The 19,665-nt window shown below is 39.2% G+C and overlaps 1 protein-coding gene across 10 annotated transcripts in view; it reads left to right on the top strand.

Annotated features, from left to right (window-relative positions):
• The first annotated feature begins 464 nt into the window (after positions 1-464).
• The window catches only part of LOC138718801 (poly(rC)-binding protein 3-like), a 499,598-nt gene continuing 480,397 nt past the window's right edge, over positions 465-19,665 (top strand). For 4 of the 10 annotated variants that reach the window (XM_069853380.1, XM_069853369.1, XM_069853368.1 and 1 more), the window contains exon 1: positions 466-668. The gene's annotated coding sequence lies outside the window, so the exon portion shown is untranslated. Of the gene's footprint in view, positions 669-19,665 lie in introns of all 10 variants that reach the window. The other 6 variants (XM_069853377.1, XM_069853374.1, XM_069853372.1 and 3 more) reach the window with 4 other exon arrangements.

Raw genomic sequence — 19,665 nt, 5'->3', positions numbered from 1 at the left:
CGCCTTTCCTCACGCCCAAGTTTCTGCTCGCATCCCCCCCACCCGCCGCCGCGCTCCGCCCCGCGCACGGAGCCGCCTCTCCCCGCGCTTTCCCCGCCACCCGCGGAGCCCCCGCCGATCCCCCTCCCCACCCCCCACCCCCGCCCCCGCCCCAGCCCCTCCCCGCCCCGCCCCGGCCCGGCCCGGCCCCGCGGCGGCGGGGGGCGCCCGCGGGCGGCGGCTGCAGAGGAGCCGCAGCCGGGCGAGGAGCGGAGCCGCGGGGACTCCGCGGGGAGGCAGCCCGGGCGCCCTCGCCCCCAGCGCGACCCCCGCCCCGCCGCCTCCGCCCGCCCCCAGCACGAGAAACAAAACCAAACCCGGCTCCGCCGCGCTCGCTCCGCTTCTCCTCCTGACGTTTGGTGGTCGTGGTGGTTTTATTTTTTTTTTTTTTGGTTTTGCGCTTTTTTTTTTTTTCTTTTATTATTATTTTTTTTTTCCTTGGGGACTCTCTTCCGCCAGACTGACTTGCACCTTCTCGATAATTTCTCTTCCCCTCGTTTTTTTATACTCTTCTCCCTGCTTCCAAACCCTGTGTCTGTGTGTTCCAATACTATCACAACCTCTGCTAAAAATAGATCTTTTTATATACCCTTCCTCCTCTCTGACCCCATCCAACACCCCTTGTTAAGGTGAGTTGTGTCTTTTCATCACTTTTTTCCTTGTGTGTTGTTTTTGTTTTTGTTTTTTTTTGCTTTTGTTCTTGTTCTCTCCCCCCCTCCCCTTCAGGGTACGTTTTAGGGAGGACGGGATGTGGAGGAGAGAATTTCGTGGGGAGTCAGGCATGTTTGCAAAGCCTTATTATTTTCCCTTCTGCAGCCTCAGCATCATTTCGGACTGCTCCCTTTTATCCCAAGGATGTAGCTGGCTGATGAAAGTGGGGAACTACTCTTCCTTAGCACTGCATGCTTGGGAGCCACAGCAACAGCAGGGGAAAAAAAAAAAAAAAAAAGCATAAAAGCATCTCTTTTTTTTTTTTGTCTTTCACCTCCCCCCGCCCCCTTTCCCTCTTCCTTTCTGTGTTTTGTTGTTTGAGGGGGGGAATCTGTGGGGTAGGTTTTGTTTGGGGCTTTCTTTTTTTTTTCCTTTGGAGTGTGTGTGTGTGGTTGGTTTCTGTTTTTAAGCAATACACAGGGGACTTGGAAAGAATTTCATGTGATGGGGGTGGGAGTGCGTGTCCGTGTGCACGTGTGTGTGTGGAGGGGGGTGTGTGCACGTATGTATGGGTGAAGTGCATTCCTATTTTGTGTTTATCGGATGGTGAGTGATAAAGCTTCCAAACAGTCAGTGTACACAGAGCGAGGAGCTCAGCACAAGCTGCTCATAGAGAAATCGGTCCAGGATGCGGGAAGGCTACGGAGCTCTCCTCAGAGTTCCGTCCCTTGTGCTCCAGGACATCTTCCAGTAGATGATTACTGGCACCTACAAGGTGGTGGCTCTCATTCCTCTCCTGGCTTCTCAGCAGAGGAGTGCCGAGGGGGAAAACTTTAGGGCTAACATGAATTGACAGTGTTTCTGTTCTTCAAGCTCCCGAGACTGTTATTCCAGGGATAAGTGGGGAAAACAGCGTTGTGGTCCGGAGTAAATGCATCATTTGCTGTCACATATTAGTGTTCAGTGAGAAAAAGAGAGATGAAACACTATTAGTTTGGCCATCCAACAGGACCTTTACAGCCTGGTTTACTTCCCAATTCCAAAGTTGCTTTAGATTGTTTGTCTTTCTTCAGCTAATTGTTCTTATTGTTGACAGAAGTGTGTTTCTACAGGAAAACATTCTGTTATAAACCTGCTGGGGAACAGTTTATTATTCAGAGGCAATCAAGTAATTTATCTGTGTCATGGATTTTCCCTCAGTCTTTCAGCGTGCTTTCAACTTTGTATTTTACTTACGTGCGCGAAGCAGAGTAATACAGATATTAGTTGCATTTTAGCAAGGAGTTAAGACTTAACTTGCAGGGTGCCATTTCCAAAGTGTCACTTAATATGAAGCAAAATAACAGCCCCTAGCATTTTTTCATGGATTTTTTACTTCTACCTTGTTTGTTTTAAAACAAGCGGGTGATTTTGCTTAACAACTTGGAAGAAAAACTGGCTGTACAAGGATACACAGTTTCAAATATTTAAAGCTCAAAATCATTACGTTTGTCTGATTGTGAAACTTGAATTTGCTTGGGAAATCAAGTGGATCCAAAGGACAGGAAGGAGCACTTTGTACACGCAGTTTTCTAACAGCTTGAATAATTTTTGCATCAAGAAGTTTATAAATTAACCAAAAAGGTTACTCTCCTGTGTGCTGGTGGCCTTCATGCTGTATAGTACAGGAACATTTATGTTGCCTGTCAGGTTAATGCAATTGCAAAATATCCTATTTTTCCATTTACTGCGTAGATGGCGTTCAACAAAAATGAGCAGTCATGGATGTAGTTTTGCACTATCAAGAGTCCTTTCATTGTTTCTTTTTCTTCTTGGCCGAAATTAAAATATTTTACACAAATTTGCCTTGGGATTTTTTTTTTTTTCTCTGCTGTGGCTGGCTTCTGTTGTGGAAGCAGAAAGCATGCTTTGAGTGAGTTATGCCTTCCCTAATGCTTGATAGCAGTGGGGAGAGAAACACCTGATGTGTCATACCTGAAGATACGCAGGAGTAAGAAAAAAGAGATAGCAAACCAGCACAGTGTACTAGCAGTTTCAATAAATAAATGAGAGTGATACACGTCAGCTTGTCAGCTGCTGTTCTGCTGAACCCTGACTACTGGCTAAATACATTTTCTTGGTGAGCACTGCAATGTGGTACAATTTTTCTGATTTGATAGAATTTGCTGCTGAAGTCACATGTGGTGCTGATAAAAATCATGCCTCCTCGTTTTAATCCAGAGAAGGCTGAAATATTCACAACTCCTGCTGAAGTCACTAGTTGTTACGTGTGTTCAGCACTCATCAGCTGTCGGGATTCAGGATGTTTCCAAAGGATACAGTTGCCAACAAATCTGTAATGTCTCATTTTGTTTAGATTTTACATTGAGTGCATACAGTATGTTTACAAGTAAATGTTTCCTTTTACCACAGCAACACAAAAATGTGTCAGTAGATGGAAAACTTTAGCACAGTTCTTCTCATGGGATCATTAAGAGAATTCTCTTGGTATTATTTAGCTGTTTGTGGAAAAGTACTGTTTGCTTTAGAAGACTATGCACCAAGTTCCTTACGCTGGTTGATTAGCGGTTGACGTTGGTAAAGGAAAAAGAATGGATGGAATATTTGTACAAAAAAAAGAAGAAAAGAGAAAAAAGAAAGACCAACTAATGTGGTTTTTTTATTGCAATAGCTGAAAGACCAGAGGGCTTTCAGCTGTTTATGAAGATGCTGAAGGAAGGTTAACGTTGAGTTTGATCTGTGGTCACTCCCATGGATATCGATGGCAGGACACCAATGCCTAGGTTATTCTGTAACATGGTAACCTAGCTGACACTTTCCTTTAGTTTATATTTTGAGACTTGGATAAAACCTCAAACTTCGGATTTTTTTATCTTTAAATCCTTTCCTTTTATTTATTTATTTTTTTAGTTGAAACAAGCCTTATAAAGCTGCTATAAACAAAGTGATGTAGGGAGGGTTCAGAAGTCACTCTATGTGGAGCTTATTGCTATAAAAATAAGGTGGATTTTCTCTCTACTGTTAGCCAACCAAAATGATTTTCTTCTGTTATTGCACATTACTATTCTGCAATACCAGTCTAAATTACTTAGTCCAAGGATTTTTTATTCTGTGGATGTGGTACTTCCACAAATGAAGATTGTGTGTATTTTGTTTTGTCATAAACTACAACTACCCATCAGTTTCAGGGCAAAATTGCTCTTACATCTGAACATACTCAATGAGGCTACAGGCGGCTACATGTTGATCTCGGATTTTCTTAACTTTTTAACAAAAGAAACAAAACCTATCACAACGTTGCCTGGCATTTTGTGGAATGGGGCACATAATGTATCCATGCGGAATGCAATCACAATATATTTTAAAAAGCAGTAGTATAAACCATCTGAAACCAAGCAAATAATTTCTTCCCTGTAAATCCCACTTTCTTCACTAGTTTAACTATGTGTGTGTTTCAATCTGAGTGTATATAAGACGCTTAGACAAATAACATGTATTTATGCAAAGCTACCTCTTTATTTGCATTTATTCTTCTGTAAATGTACTTTTTTTGTAGTTGTTTTTTTTTTTTTTTCTGTGGTACTTTCTTGCACATAGAAAATAATGGGTCTATTCCTCCTGGGAATGACATGTAACTGTGAAGAGCCAGATGCTGAACAAAGCTGCAAGCAGTTACCTTCCCAGTCTTGGTGAATGAGGATGAGTGTCAGGAGTAAAAAGTGCTTGTGCATGTCAGGGAAAGAGCATGGCTGTTAGGGAAAGGAGAGTATCTAGGTATATGGTGCTGGAGTAGCTGTGTGCTTCAGGGCTAAAATAGCAAGTTGCTTCCTCACCCTTTAAAGTATTAAACTATCTCGTGATTTAAATTTAGTGATCTGCTTGGTTTTTCTTTTTGTTAGAGTAAATACAGAAGACTTAATTACAGTCTGGTGGTGCTAACAGCTCTCATGACAAACGTTCATAAGAGGTCAAACAGAAAATAATTCTGGAGACGTTTATCTAGCTACGGCATTTCTTTGTGGTACATTTTCATTGATGCTGGTTTTTCCTGTATTTGCATCCAGCTGTTATACCATGCAGGTAGGCTGGAGGCTGCTTTATGTGGAGAAAGAGTTTGAAAGAAAGGGAAAAGAATAGTATTGTTAAGTTTGAATAAAACACAATACAACGGCTCCGCCAATCCAAACCAAATGCAAGAATAGCTGTGGTTTTGTAGGTAAAATGTTGAGAATTCCCTTGACATGAATATGAGATTCCATAAGAGGAGACACCTTTTTAAACTTAATTCAAAGGAAATGCTTTTCTCAGAATGAGACTCAGTAAGTCCCCATGACCACTCTTGTTCTTTGGGATCTCTATATAGCAGCCCAATTAATTCCTAGTCAAAGTGGGATGGGACCAGCTTCTCCCGCTTGATCCACTACTATAACATCATGCTTGTAACTGGGTACATATTCCAGCACTGCAGTAGTATTAGTAACAAAATCTAATCTTTATTAATAGGGCAAAATATATAACTACTCTATATTCTGCTAACGAGCAATGCTTTTATCAGGATGTATCAATCCAGTGATTTTGATTATGGGTCTGTTTAGCTTGCTACAGCTGTGAATTTCTCATCTCTGCGTTTTATATATATGTATATATATTTAAGTGCTACGGACATTTAATAGGCTATAAGGAAGCAAAATCTTTATCTTCTGGAAATGAAGGATAAAATCCTTAATTTGTTCTTTCATTTGCTTTTAAGGGTTGTGGACGGTTCAGGACTGCACCTTATTTGATTACAATTTGTCTCTTAGTTTGGTTAAAAATAACTACAAAAGGATTCATTATTATTAATTTTAGATAATATGTATGCATTTAATAAAATATTCAGTTTCATAACAATGCTTTATGGTAGGCCACTGAGGTGTGATGAGACCTTAGCCCTCTTAATGACTGGTTGTTATCATACTTCCATTCGTATAAATGAAATATATTGTGGCAAGGTCTTTTTCAAACTTACTGGGGCTTTGCGTACAACAATATCTTTAATAATGAGTCGTCTTGGAGCTTTTTTTTTTATCTGCAATGAAATTATTAACATTTTAAGCCAATCAAAGTGGTTGAGTTATTTGAGCTCAGGTAGAATAGAACAGCCATTAAGATAGGGTTTACTTATCAGTAATTCCATTGCCATATTTTCACCTTAGTGAGTTCACTAAAAAAATGTATCTACAAGTCCACTGTTGCAATTTGGGGCAACGCCTTTAGGTCATGATAGCTGCTTCAGTTATCTGGGTAGAGATGCCACAGTACTCATTGACAACATGGTGAAAGACGGGGAACATCAGCTTGGAAAATAAATAGGGCCATGATGTGGGCTTAGAAAAACTCTCTGGAAAAAAAACCAAAACGAAACAATAGTCTATCTTTATGGAGGAGAAGTCATGACCATGACCATGACCATGTGTGGCAATGATGTCCTTCTAAATTTGCTTGGACTAAAGGACTGTTTCTGTACATGAAAAAATCCCAGTTGTTTACCAGCAGTGAAAAATCCTAATGGAATTTACATAATCCAGCAGAGGTTGTCACAGGAGCAGTAAGGGACAACTTAACAACTGTAATACTTGTATTTCTGTAAGAATGTGAAAGTGCCTTCTCCTGTTGTGATACGAGTGGAGAAGTGTGTTTTGTTTTATTTGTGTACCTTTTGAAAAGGTGTATACATTTTAACTTATAGTAATGAATGGGGAATTATTTTGACTAGAAAAATACAGACATACCAAGTTAAGGTTTATCTTGAACTGAAACATTACAGAGGAATGGTCTATGGCTTGGAAAGTCTTGTTGCAGCTCTGACGACATCTATAGTGGCACCGAATGTGGAGTTTGTGTGACGGTTTTAATAGCTATAAAATGGGATGGTGTTCTTAAGGCTAAATTCAACAGTTCGTGGTCATCTTAAATAGTTCCTCAACTTCAATGGCATTGCTTGCCCAAGCAAGAAACTCTGAAAAGGCTCATAGAACAGTGACAATGGGAAAGGTGTGAAGTATCACCATTATTATTATCTAGAAGCTTATCTTGAATGAGATTAGATCATCTTCCAGGTAGTCTGCATCACTAAACCAAAATTCCTTGCAGCTTTTACTTCAATTCTGCTACACAGCACTGCTTGATTCCATGGCAGTATGAAATAAATTTGAAGTCTAAGTAAATAACGTGATAAGTATAGGAATATTTTGAAGATTTTTAATTTTCAACTAATATAAAAATATTTTAGGAATTCTAAAAGCAGATAAATAATTTATAGGTAATTCTTTACATATCAGAGATGAGACACTTGTGAGACACTGGAACAAGTTACCCAGAGAGGTTGCAGATGACCTGTCACTTGAAGCATTCAAGGCCAGGTTGAATGAGGCTTTAGGCAATCTGATCTAGATGAAGATGTCCTTGCCATGGGGGATTGGACTAGATGATCTTTAAAGATCCCTTCCAACCCAAACCAGTCTATGATTCCATGAATATGTGTTACAGATATCCACTAATTAGCCATCACAGCACACATCCCTTTCATTCTCCCCCTTCGGTTTTGTAGTACACAGACAAAATTTTAAACAGGGGTAATAGTAAAATGAGAGATCAGGAGAAAAGAATTTATCTTCCTTCTCTTTTTCTTTTATAGTTAGCTTTCAATGTTGATGTAGGGTAGATGCTAGGAAAGAATTGCACATGTAGACTTCACTGTTCCTAGCCACTGACTTGAATTTTAAGACTCCTGACTCTTTTTGAGTGGGGACCAGTTCTTGTATTAGCATTTGGGATTGGCAAGGCTCCCCTGCCTGGCAATACGGAAGAACCTGGGAAGGGGAGAATTGTGTGATTCTTTCAAGTCTGAAGGTAAAATCTGCAGTGCCATATGGATAATATCAGATCATCCACTCCTTTGAGGTCTTTCCAGTGCATGCTGCAAAAGCAAGCTCAAGCTACATCTCCAAGGCCAAAATCTTAAAAACAACTCCTAAATTTGCACTGTCACTCAGATTTTGGTTGTGCGTGGCACCTATACGTGCAGCCTAGAGATATAAGTGATGGGAGGCAGAATCAGGGATACTGAAGGAGCTGGACTCAAGGAAAGGATTTAGCAAAAGAGTAATAATAAAGTACATTAATAGGCAACAATGCAAAAAGGTAAGTGTGAGGATGTCCTTAAGAGAGCAGATAGAAGTGGGAGAGGCATTGCACAGAGCTGGAATTAATAAGATTTAACAAAATGCAAGAGGTAAAAAGCACAAGACAAATATGAGAGGTGTAAGTTGGATTGGAAGCAAGAAAGCACATTAATGGTGGAAGGCAAAAAGACAGGCTTGAAAGGGAGCTGTACACTTTAAAGTGTAGTTTCGAGATCAGCATAAGTTGATCTAAATTTCAGCTGCTGCTGTAAAGGAGGTCCTGCACACTCCTCTTTCCTTCCTTCTTTTGAATGATGTGCTGCAACTGGCAATGTGGAAAAAGAAAAATTTATCCAGACCGAATCCTTGATCGAGCTGACAAACTGCTCAAATTAACATTAGACCTGCCTCAAGGCAAAGAGGCAGTGAGGTGGACATGGCAAAGGGGAGCGTAAAATTTACTTACGCTAATGACCGATCTGTGCTCTTGGTCTGAAGTCCTGGTGAGATTCTGAGTTAGAAATCATTTAGACAAGAGGCTGGCTAGGAAGATTTGGAGTGTTAACACAAAAGGAAGAAGTCATCTGGGACAGTGTTTATAGTGAGCAGTTTAGATAACTGCATGCAAAGGAAGCATGGTGCTCAAAACACTTAGGAGGCAAAATCAAGCATTTAAAAGTTGAAAAAAGCTGGTATTTATATAGCCTATGTATTTAATTCAGCATCTATAGACACGCCTGCTGATGTAGTCTTTAATTACATGACCAACCAGAGCTTTTTTTCCCAGGACAGCTTGCAGAGAGGCAGGGTGGCAGAGGCTCTAGAAGTACCTTATCCCTCATAAGTGGCTGCCCTGTCCCTCGTGACCTCTGTTGAACAGGGCAGTGCCTGTGGGTTTGATCTTCACCTTACTGGATCATGAATAACTAAATCCAGTGCTCAGTAGTGCCACCAGTGGCTCCAAACTTCCCTCTCACAACCTTCATCTACATCTCCTTCATCAGCCTTAGCATATTTCATAGTGACTTGTACTGCTTTTTATTAATCCAATGTTTATGCCTCCCGAACAAAACATCTTGCTGCCTCTTTTTGCCTCATAATTGCCCCTGCAACATGTTATACATGTGCAGGATGTGTTAAACTTGCTTTTAAATGGTAACATATGCTTCAAGTTTGTCTTGGAATGAAAAGAAACAATATGGAAAAATAAAATAAATTCAGAGTAAAATGCCTTCAGAGAAAAGGAGGCAAAGATTAGAACATGTTTTGTAATAAATGAAATATGAAGTTCTTAGTTCTTATTGACTATCCCTTTCAAGATTTTTTTTTAATATTAAATGGAGAAATTTGATTATGCGCGTGCACACACGCACACACACAAAACCACATTATGTATTCGACTCTGAAGGGCTGAAAAAGGATGGTTTACCCATCCCTGTGCAAAATAAGATGCTGGCAGATGTTGTCATGCTGTCTAGACTACCATAAAAGATGTATTAAAAAATCCTATCTAACTTATTTAAATAAAATATTTTAAAATTCTAAGAAATTATGAGTGCTATCTTAGATTTTACTTTGATCATGTTTTATGGGTTCTGGTGTCTTTTCGTAACATATTTTTAATATGCTTCTTTTTCTTCCTTTAAGCATACCTATGGAGAATTGCATGCTCATAAGACGATATGACTGATTCTTCCGTCTTATCCAGATCAGCCCCTCGCTCTTGCAGCCAAGATATCATATAATCCTTTTCATATACCGAGCAAACTCCTTCTTACAACTGTCTAGGGAGGTTTCTTAGTTCCCATACTACCAGTTGGATGCTGTTTCAGTATTCTGGCTTCTTCTCCTGTTAAATATGTTCATGGCCTGCTTATATTACTTTGTTCTTGGTCTAGACTAGTACTTGATATCCAGTGGCTTTTTCTGCACAGTGTTTTCTGCCCCAAAGTACGGAGCAGTTCTTGCTGTGTTCCTGTGCTAGGCTGTCTTGTGCAAAGTCCTTGCCTGACAACGTTCAGCTCCTAAATTCTTGTGGAGGATAGTGTTAAGTTAGACACAATGGCGTTCTGCTCATTCTCCTCATTTATGTCATGACTGATCTTATACCAGTCTTTAATACTGACCTTCAGAGAGAGAGAGTGATATTTCAAGTGCCTTATCCACGCTCCTCTGTGGGAGCAGGTTTGGTCTTCCAGGGTGTAGTGTTCTACAGGGTTTTTGCAGACTCATTTTCATTTGGCTTAGTTCTGGTTTCTTTCTATAAATAGTTCAAGTAAGACAGAAGAAACCTTTGTTTATAGTTCGAAAAAAAATCCTGTTTCTCCGTTGAATTGAATTTCAATTCGTGAGAGTTTATACTTTAACATTTAAACAGATGCAATAATCTAAGCATTAATCTTTCAAATTGGAGATAGCGATTTTGCTCTAAGCAAATTATTTTCAAATCAGACTATCTAACATTCCTAATCAAGAATGCATGAGATTTCATGTGCACTTACCACTTGTACTTCATTTGGGAAGCTGGAAATTAATATAGTAAGTTTTGATTCTGGACTAATTTTCTAATTTTAAAAATAATGGGAAAAGTAATGCGTATATTTTATTTTTGTTCCGTGAAGTACATTGCAAACAGGGCAGGAAATACAAGCAGATGGCCTTTTCATGTGTCAAGAATTTATCTGCATTGGCTTTATTTTGATAAGTGAAGGGCACCAACACAGTTGTGGCATCACCTGGAGTCCTGTGTGAAGTTCTGGGCCCCACAATTCAAGAAGAATGTTAGAGTACTTGAATGTTTTCAGAGGAAGGCAACAAAGCCGGTGAAAGGACTGGAAATAACGTCCTATGAGGAACAGCTAAGGACTTTGGGCTTGTCTAGATTGGATGAGTCTAAAGGGTGACCTGACAGCTCTCTACAGCTTCCTGAGAAGGGGAAGTGGAGAAGGAGGTGGTGATCTCCTCTCCCTGGTGTCCAGTGATGGGATGCATGGGAATGGTTCAAAGCTGCAACAGGGGAGGCTTAGACTGGACATTAGGAAACGTGTCATTACCAAGTGGGTAGTCAAACACTGGAACAGGCTTCCTAGAGAGCTGGTCAATATCCCAAGCCTGTCAGCATCTAAGAGGCAATAGGACTAGATGATTGTTCGAGGTCCTTCGCAACTGTTCTGTTCTGTTAATGACACATTAGTGGTGGGTTTTTTCCTTTCTCAAAAACTAAGGAGTAAAGTTTGAAGCTTTTAAAGCATTTGCAACTTTAAAGTCATCTCCCCTATGCATTAAATATTTTAACCAACATTTCACAAGGAAGAGTGAATGTCTAGAGTTAGACTGATGTGATTATCATTGTCTTTATCAAATTCAGGTAAATACAAACTATTTTATATGTTACTGTGTTATGCAGATAGGTTAGTATTTACCTAATGTGGATTTATTGCATTTGTCATTGAAAAATCCCCACCTTCCAATATTACTTGTTATTAAACTTCCATCAAAAGATTAATGTGGATGGATATACAGTTTTGTTATTTATTAGATATTTAAAAATACTACAATAAGTAGTATCTAATACAACAATGCTTGCAGTAGTACTACAGTAAGCAGTATCTAAACCAGTAAAATCCCACAGTGATCAAAGCAGCTGGAACTGTAATTCATATCAGCAGCCCAACACCAAACACTTGTTTCTGTTTTCTCCAGGGCCTGTTGGCATTTACCTCTCCTGCAGAATGACTATGCATGTTATCTGCAAGATGTTAGTCTAGTGATGTCTAGTAATGAGCAATGTTTAATCCTGGTTCAGGCATCCTCTTCATGGAAAACAGTGTGCGTCATTGCATTAAGATTTATGTATACCTACACAGGCAAATAACTTCACTTACTCAATTTCTCCCATTTAACCTAATGCTGTAGTTTTTCTTTGGAGTGTTTGTAGGAGTAAGCTCTGAGTCATATTTGTCCTGCAGACCTGGGCGTAAAAGGGATTCAAGATCTGTGTAGGGGAGTAGACTGCCAGCATGTGCATGCACAAAGGTTGGCACTAGGAAGAAGCCTGGAGTCTTTTGCACCAACTCTTTTCAGAAAAAAACAGGATGTTTATGCTGGCTGAAAAAAAAATGCAGCAGTGCACACAGGGTTGTTTGTGGTGCGTATATTTCAAAAACCCACTTGATTTTTAATTAAAAAATGAACTATTGATGTAGCAAAAAAATATAATGGTATGTCATGGCAATGTGTGATCTATTTTCTAAGGATGTTTTGGACATCTTTTGATTTTCTAATTTTTTTTTCCGTGTGCTGTTGCTATGGTAAGAATCAACACATCAGGGAAAGTTATTGTAACAAATAATATCATAATAAACAACCTGTTAGAGTTTTGCTTTTCCTGAGACAGAAGAGGGTTAGTTTGGAGTTTCAGCTGATGCCCTGTCAAAAGAGTTTTCAAACTGGTCAACATCTCTAGTTTTACTTGTGGACTATTTTGCATGGCTAAAGCAAATCAAGAAAGTTGACAATTTTATCAATAAGGTTATATTAGTCACCAAGCAATTCTTACCTCCCTTAGAGAATTTTAGGTATTCCATAAATGAGGTAGGAAACTATAAAGAAAAAAATCAGAAGGAAATGTTATGGTGTAATGGTTATGAAACTAAGAAAAACAAATTAGAAATTTCTAGGTTTTTGGAGTGGTAGAGAAGGAGCATATAGCCCAAAGTTTACTTTGGCTTTTAGGAATCAAGTAGTGATGAAATTGCATGAGTGCAAGAACTTGGAAATACAAGCTGTGGTCTCTAATGGCATGCCAAGCTCCTGCATGGTAAAGATTGATCAAAGTATTTGAGTGCTGAAAAACAGGTGGCATCTTCAGGTGGTTTCAGACCTAATTACTGTGACTATATTACCAACAGTACTTGTGTACAACAGCCTGCTAAACAGAGAGCCTATTGAAGAGAATTTTGAATTTACTGAACAGAATTTACGTCCATTTTGAAATGTGATAAACTAAGCTTATCACATGAGATGAAGCTTTATGTTTTGCCCTTTTGAATCTTGACTGTAGTTACAGAATGAAGCATTGGAAGGCTTGGAGAGGGGATTTAAGACTCCCAGGTTTGTTTGAGTAGCCAAATCCACGGGAAATGACAGTCAAGGGCTCTGCTAGAAGATCAGGAGATCAAAGAGAGTCCTTACTCAGCTTTAGAAAAGAGCAACAAGGCTAACTCCCATTCCCGAAGCAGGACGCTGGGGGAAAAATTTTGTGAGGATTGCTGGTCACCACCTGGATTATGGACTTGGAATATAGGGTACTCCAGTCTGACCTCTGTCCATTAGATAGCCAGAACAAGGGAGATTGACCAAGAGAGTTTAGTCAAGATGTAACTTCTCTCACCACAACCCTGAGGGTTTTTTTTTATCTAAATTGTCCATCAATCCAAGAGTTGCTCTAAACTATCACCTAAATGCCACATGGAAGAGTGGCTCTCTAATATTAAACATTTAAAATGGAAAATATGTTTAGTTAATTCTTCAGGCTGCAATGACATGAGTTATTTTCAAAGCTGGCGTCACCTCAGTTGCAAAGTTGGTGGCCTAACTCCAAGTCCAGCATCCCTTTGGACTCATGCAAAGTTTGCATTGTGATAGTGTTTCCACTAAGTGTTTTAGCAATGTGGCAGGCTTGCCTTCAACTGTCCTGGCTGCATTTGCTCACAATAGCCTTGTTTAGACCAACCTATGTATTTTAAGGGTTAGCTTTTGGTTGTTTAGCCTGCTTGATATTTTTATCAAATATACCAGGTGTCACTTGCATGTTGGTTTTCAAACTTCCCAGGCAGCAGAGTTGTGGTGAAGGAGCCTCGTTGCTGGTGGAGGGACTGTATTCCTCCTGAGGGATGCTACTCAAGGCCAGCAAACCTGGCCATCCTCAACTTGGCGGTCCTCCTGCCTGTTACTATAGGTGCTTTCACATAGTGTAAAGACAGTGGAGTTCAGTAATAACTGGAATGAAGAAGCAGGAGGATCAGCTGGCTGAAAACTTAGGCCTTTTGTAAAATCCCTCTCTAACGTGTTTCAGTCTCTGACTTCTGTCAGTATTAAAAAGGATTTTATGCCAAGGACCTGTCTGAAAGTGCTTCTAACCTTCTGCCTTTGTCAGTATTAGATGTGGATATTCTAAATCAGCATGCAGAATTACTGTTATTATAGTTTTAGACTTTTTCTGAAAGGCTGATAGCAGTCTACTTCTTGCCTTTCTCCTCTTGTCTCAAGTAACCCTTGTGTCAATTTTCCAATATCAGCTACATCTGCCATGGGACTGAAAAGCTTACCATATAATCCAGTCCCTAGAAGTTTTATCCAAATAGGTGCTTGGACAGATGAGGAGGACACTGGCCCCGAGGAGGAGGACACAGATTGTCTGTGAAGGGCCACAGGCAGACCTTTGATGTACTCCAGCCATAGGAGTCAGTCAGTGGCTGGACCTTCTTAGACAACTAAGACACGTGAAGTTAACACAAGTTTGTAAAAACCTAGGCTGTTTTAATGTCCTGTCTATAATGCTTTTGTTCATAACCGTGATGTCTGGTAACTATACACATCTTTCATGGCTGCTCTCTGGTATTTAGGGATGCTTGATACTGTGCAACTGTTTTCTGCTGCAACTTTTGCTGGAATTGTGTTAATTTTCCCTGTTGTTACAACATATAGTATATTCTGAATAGTTATATATTTCACTAAATAGTTTATTTAAAATGTTTCTTTGAGAAGGGTGTTACTGTGAGATTTAAAATGTGAAAGGTCTGAAAGAAAAGCAATGGTCTTCTTCATGGCCCTGTTTTGAGATTGCCTTCTGTCACATGAAACTTTCATTATACTTTAATTATTGATAGGAAGCATTTTCTTACCAGCATAGCACTTACACACAGCGAAATCACTTTTCAGGAGAAATTACTGCAAGCAATTTTTGGATGAGTTTCAGTTTTGCAAATTGCTTAGGTTTTTTCCTTTGTTTTTTCTTAGTACCCCATAAATTAAAGCACAATGATAAGCGAGATCATTATGCTGCCAAGATTCACTCAAGTTCTAATGGCCTAAGACACTAAGCCTTAATTAGTAATATTGTATTTTTTAAAAGGCAATATTGTGAATGATATCTGAGCATGTACTGTTTTCTAACTGGGCTTCCCAGAAGATTTTAAATGGATTCCTCGTCTTAGCATGTTTTTAAATAATTGATATGGCCACTTCAAGCCCTTAGTAGAAAAATGAATTATTGGCTGCTAGTGACAAAATTTGGTTTGGGCATAATAACTTCACAGAGACATGGCACTGCATACATCTGCTGCTCTAATTAGAAAGTTTGCCTAGGGTGCTTGTATCAGAAAGTGTGGGAAAAAATAGTTCTGCACAATCTGTTGTAACAGAGTGATTTCTGCAAAATGTGATTTATAAAAGATTTCTGGTTAACGCTTTCCCTTCTGCTGGAACACTCGGATGCCATTTCAGCAAATTTCATACAGGCAGTACTGTGTTTACCTTGCTTGAATGGGCTGCCTGCTTGGAAATGCCACTGTTGTATGCAAGATTTAGTGCCTGCAAGTGCATTGGTCCAAGGTGCTGCTCTGTCCTACAGAAATCTCCTAACAGGCCCTTTACCAGCCCGAGCTGCAGAGAACAAGCCACCAATTGTGCTTCCCTGGTGCTGCATCCCTTTATTCCAGACAGACGTTCTATTTCTACTTTTTTACACTGGCAGTGAAAATCGGGAGTTAACGTCATAAAAGGAGTTTTCGTAGTTCGGTGACAGCCACGCATTTTCTGGGGGAAACTTGTTAATATGGGCTGAAAGCAATTGCTGTAGGGTGATGATCAAGAGCATCTCATCTATGTGGGGAGCATACAGCCCTTGAAACCAGGCGTGTCTTACTAGAGCAGTTGTATTTCATCCAGTTGAACATCATTAGGGTCAAAATAAATAGCTATAATTATGGGGAGAATTAATCAGAAGAGTACAAGCTCGCTGACTTCTTTACCAATCCACCAAATATTTCCTGAGAAAAGATGCACTTAAACAAATACCTGTTTTTAAAAACACAGCAGGAGTTTGTTGTCATGGAGGTATAATTTATCATAGCTTTCTGGAGAAACCTGGTGGGCTTGGTGGAAAGTATAGAACTAGGTCCTGTTTAATTTAACAATTCCAGTACGAGGCACTTTAAAGTGCTGAAAGTAAAAGCAAAGTGGAATTTGGTTTAAAGAAAAGAAAGGGAATTATCCCAAAAATGTTTATGCCTTGGAGAAAGAGAAATGTGATCAGTCACATAAAATTCCTTATTATCAATCAATCCAAATGTTTCAGAAAGCAGATAGATGACTTAAGGGCAAGTACAGGTGTTATGGGAGATGCAACTCTATATTACATGTCAAATTATCTGTTTATACTATGATGTTGTGGGACAGCAAAGAGGCAAAGCAGCTTTCAGCTATGCTAATGAAATGTTTATAAAAACTAAATCAGATATGAGAAATTGGACAAGTGTATTAACTTGATATGAAGGTGTACTTCTGAATAGCTGTCATTCTCTGAATTTGCCTTACTGTTAGGTTTATAGAGTCAGAAAGTATGAAACAGTATGATGCTGAAGGATCTCAGGCATTTATAGAGCATCCTGACTGGCATACGGCTGGATTTGAATTTATTTCTTTTACAATTTTAGGCTTTAGCTAATCCAAGTACTTAAGTAATGCTATGGTCAGCGTAACTGTTAAAGTATTTGTCTTCTTTGAAAGACCTAAATGATTAGAATAGTATCTAGAACATGTATACATTTATACATTTGTGAATAAATAACATAAAGCCTTCATCTTACTTCCATGAAATAGCAGAAGTTTTCTAAATAATGAAGAGACAGTGGGTTTGTACCAGAATGTGGGAATGAATTAGGAAGGAAGGGAGGAGAGGAAGCCACAAAGTATTGTCATTTGTTCCCCCAGCAGCAAACACCTAAAAATCAAAGAAATCTGATTAGAATGATGAGAGGCTTTAGATCACTGGATACCAAAGTCAACTTTATTTCCCCTGTAAAGCATGCTTGAAGTGTTCTATTTATGAGTATTTGAGGGGATTTAGAAGTTTAATTTCCACTGAACTGTAATTTATGGTTCTAGGGAGGATCTCATAAGGGAGGACTATATAAAGTTTCTTTCTTATCCTTCTAAATGATTCTGCTTTTCAGTGGGCCATTAGCTTTTATGCATATGTTATGTTCATTTGTGGACTAACTTTTAACGCATGTATTATTCTTGTTGTGACTGCTGTTCAAGTCTCATCAATGATTTCACTGTCCAAAAGAACATTAGAAAGAATGAAGAACATTGTTTTGAATACACTGGTAGTCTACATGCTTATTCATGTTGGGTATACACCAAGACATTTGCATATCCTTTCTAAATCACTCTTGATAGATAAATGAAATTAAATTAATTATAGAGTGATATTCCAGCTTCAGAAAAGATGCATTCCATTATAGTGTCCTCCTTGCCTCATCAGCAGAAAAGACCATATATATATACACACACATGAAATTTCTTTTCTGCCTTTCTCAAGTCCCCAGACAATGGTGCACGACTAAAAGCTTGGCAGGAGCCAGTTTTTATGCTCAGGTTCCTTCTCACATTTCAGCAGTGATCACTCTTCAAAAAAGAAATGAAAATCAGAAGACGATGGTCAAAAAGTGTAAACGTGACTAAAACCTAAAATATGACAGCTTGGAGATGTTTCCTTGGTACCTTGTTTCCATGGCCTGAAGTTCAGGGGACTTGTTTTCCTACGAACTTGACTTCTTGACCAACCAGTGTCCTATGGTATAAGGATCAGCCCTGTCTGTTTTTTTCAGTGGATTCTGGGAATCTTATGGTGAACAGCATCACAGAAGTTTTAATCAAGCCAGAGAAAGGAATTGGAGTATATACATTTCAAACCAGAGAATCACAGAATCATAGAATGTCCTGAATTGGAAGGGACCCACAAGGATTATTGAGTCCAACTCCTGTCCCTTCATAGGATAACACCAACATTTGCACCGTGTGTCCAAGGGTGTTGTCAAAATGCTTCTTGAACCTTGTCAGGCTTGGCACCATGGTTACTTCCCCAGGGAACCTGTTCTACTGCTCCACCACCCTCTGAGTGAAGAAGGTGAACTAGATGCAGGAAACGCGTTTACTTCCAAGTGCAAGCGTCCCAGGTTTGTCCAACACTGGAAAAGCTTTTCTGTCAGACTTTTTCATGGCAAGCAAGTTTTTCTGCTGGAGTGAGTTGAAAAAGGCACGTGGAGATGGCCAAGGAGTATGATCACCAAAGTATTTATAAAAATGAATTTCTGATACAAAGTGTTCAATCTAGCCATTGTGCCATAGCACCACATAAACAGAAGGAGGAGCAGTCACCTATACATCTTTCTGGGCACTGAAGGTTCCTTGGATCTATTCTATAGCTGCAACAGAGAGCTGAATGAATCAGAATAATTGAGGACAGTAAGGAAAAAAAAAAAACCCTAAATATTTTAAATGTAACTTATGCCTGCGGGTAGCAGGGGTTCACAAAATGGAATCCCTCATTAAACTATTATATATGTATTCATACAGATGGATATATGAAAGTTAGAACACAAGAGCTTGGAACTGACGTGGCATTCTTACTGCAAAAGAGCACAGAACTTGTTAGCTCCCCACACCTCCCTCCCCACACCTCCCCTGGTGTGTGTATATATAAATTTTCATTCACATGATCTAAAGATTGGTTGAAAGGAGATTAAAAATGCTGGCAGGTTGATTCTGAAAGGATTCTGTGGTAGCTGGTTTATAGGCACACTTTCTCATCTAGTACCAATTTGATAATTGTTTGCAGGTTCCAGACGTACAGTTCTCTATAAAATCTCTGTCACTTTGTTGCAGTGCAGTTTATTGCAGGCTAAAGTGCTAGTCTACAAACTGGAATAAGTACTAAGAAAATGAGTAAGATCACATTGTTAATAAAGTAGCTGTCAAAGAGAAATAGTAGAAACAAATGCACAAAACTCAAAAAAAATCTAGTTTCATGTTGTTATTTACATCTACTGATGCAAATTATACCTATGCTGGTGTTGGGAGGGCTTATAGTCTCAAATATTTGTTGTGTAATAAGCAACATTATCTACAGTGCCCATCATTCTTTTGGTATAAAAATACAATATAGTATGGGAGAATGTAGGAGTCACCTCAATATATTTTCATTGGCATCGCTTTCAAGAAGGGTTTTCATCCTGCCTGTGCTCATAGAGATTTTCTCTAATACCTGAAGCATATTTTCTGCTGGTTGGAGAGTAGGTTGGGTAGTCAAGTTCATATGAATTGGGGACCTAATGAGGAAGTGCCTTATATAGATGCTTAAAGAACATTTCACCTCCTGAGGTCTTTCTTGTGAGATTCTTATGAGGAAGAATAATCCAGACCAGTGTTTGGTAAATGCAACTGAGATTTACTCAATCTGCTATCTGCTTAGATCTTCACAGTTTTCACAAAACTCAAGCTTGAAAAATGCACATATGTGTATGGGCACTGTGTGCATTATTTATTTCACTGCAATTACATTGAATGGAAATATACTTGTATATTCTGTGTAGAGAAAGAGTTTTCAATTTCCTTATCCAAGCCCCAATGCAGTTAAAGTCTTCTGTGGCTTTGATTTTCATGGTAGGACTTCTCACAGATAGCTTTACTGGGGTTTTATTATGAGTCATGGTAATCTGCTAATCTCATCTGTTTCTGCCTAATC

Source organism: Phaenicophaeus curvirostris, chromosome 3 (genome assembly GCF_032191515.1).
Source record: "Phaenicophaeus curvirostris isolate KB17595 chromosome 3, BPBGC_Pcur_1.0, whole genome shotgun sequence".
NCBI lineage: Eukaryota > Metazoa > Chordata > Aves > Cuculiformes > Cuculidae > Phaenicophaeus > Phaenicophaeus curvirostris.
Note: the sequence above shows the minus strand (reverse complement) of the source record. Positions and strands in the feature narration are given on the sequence as shown.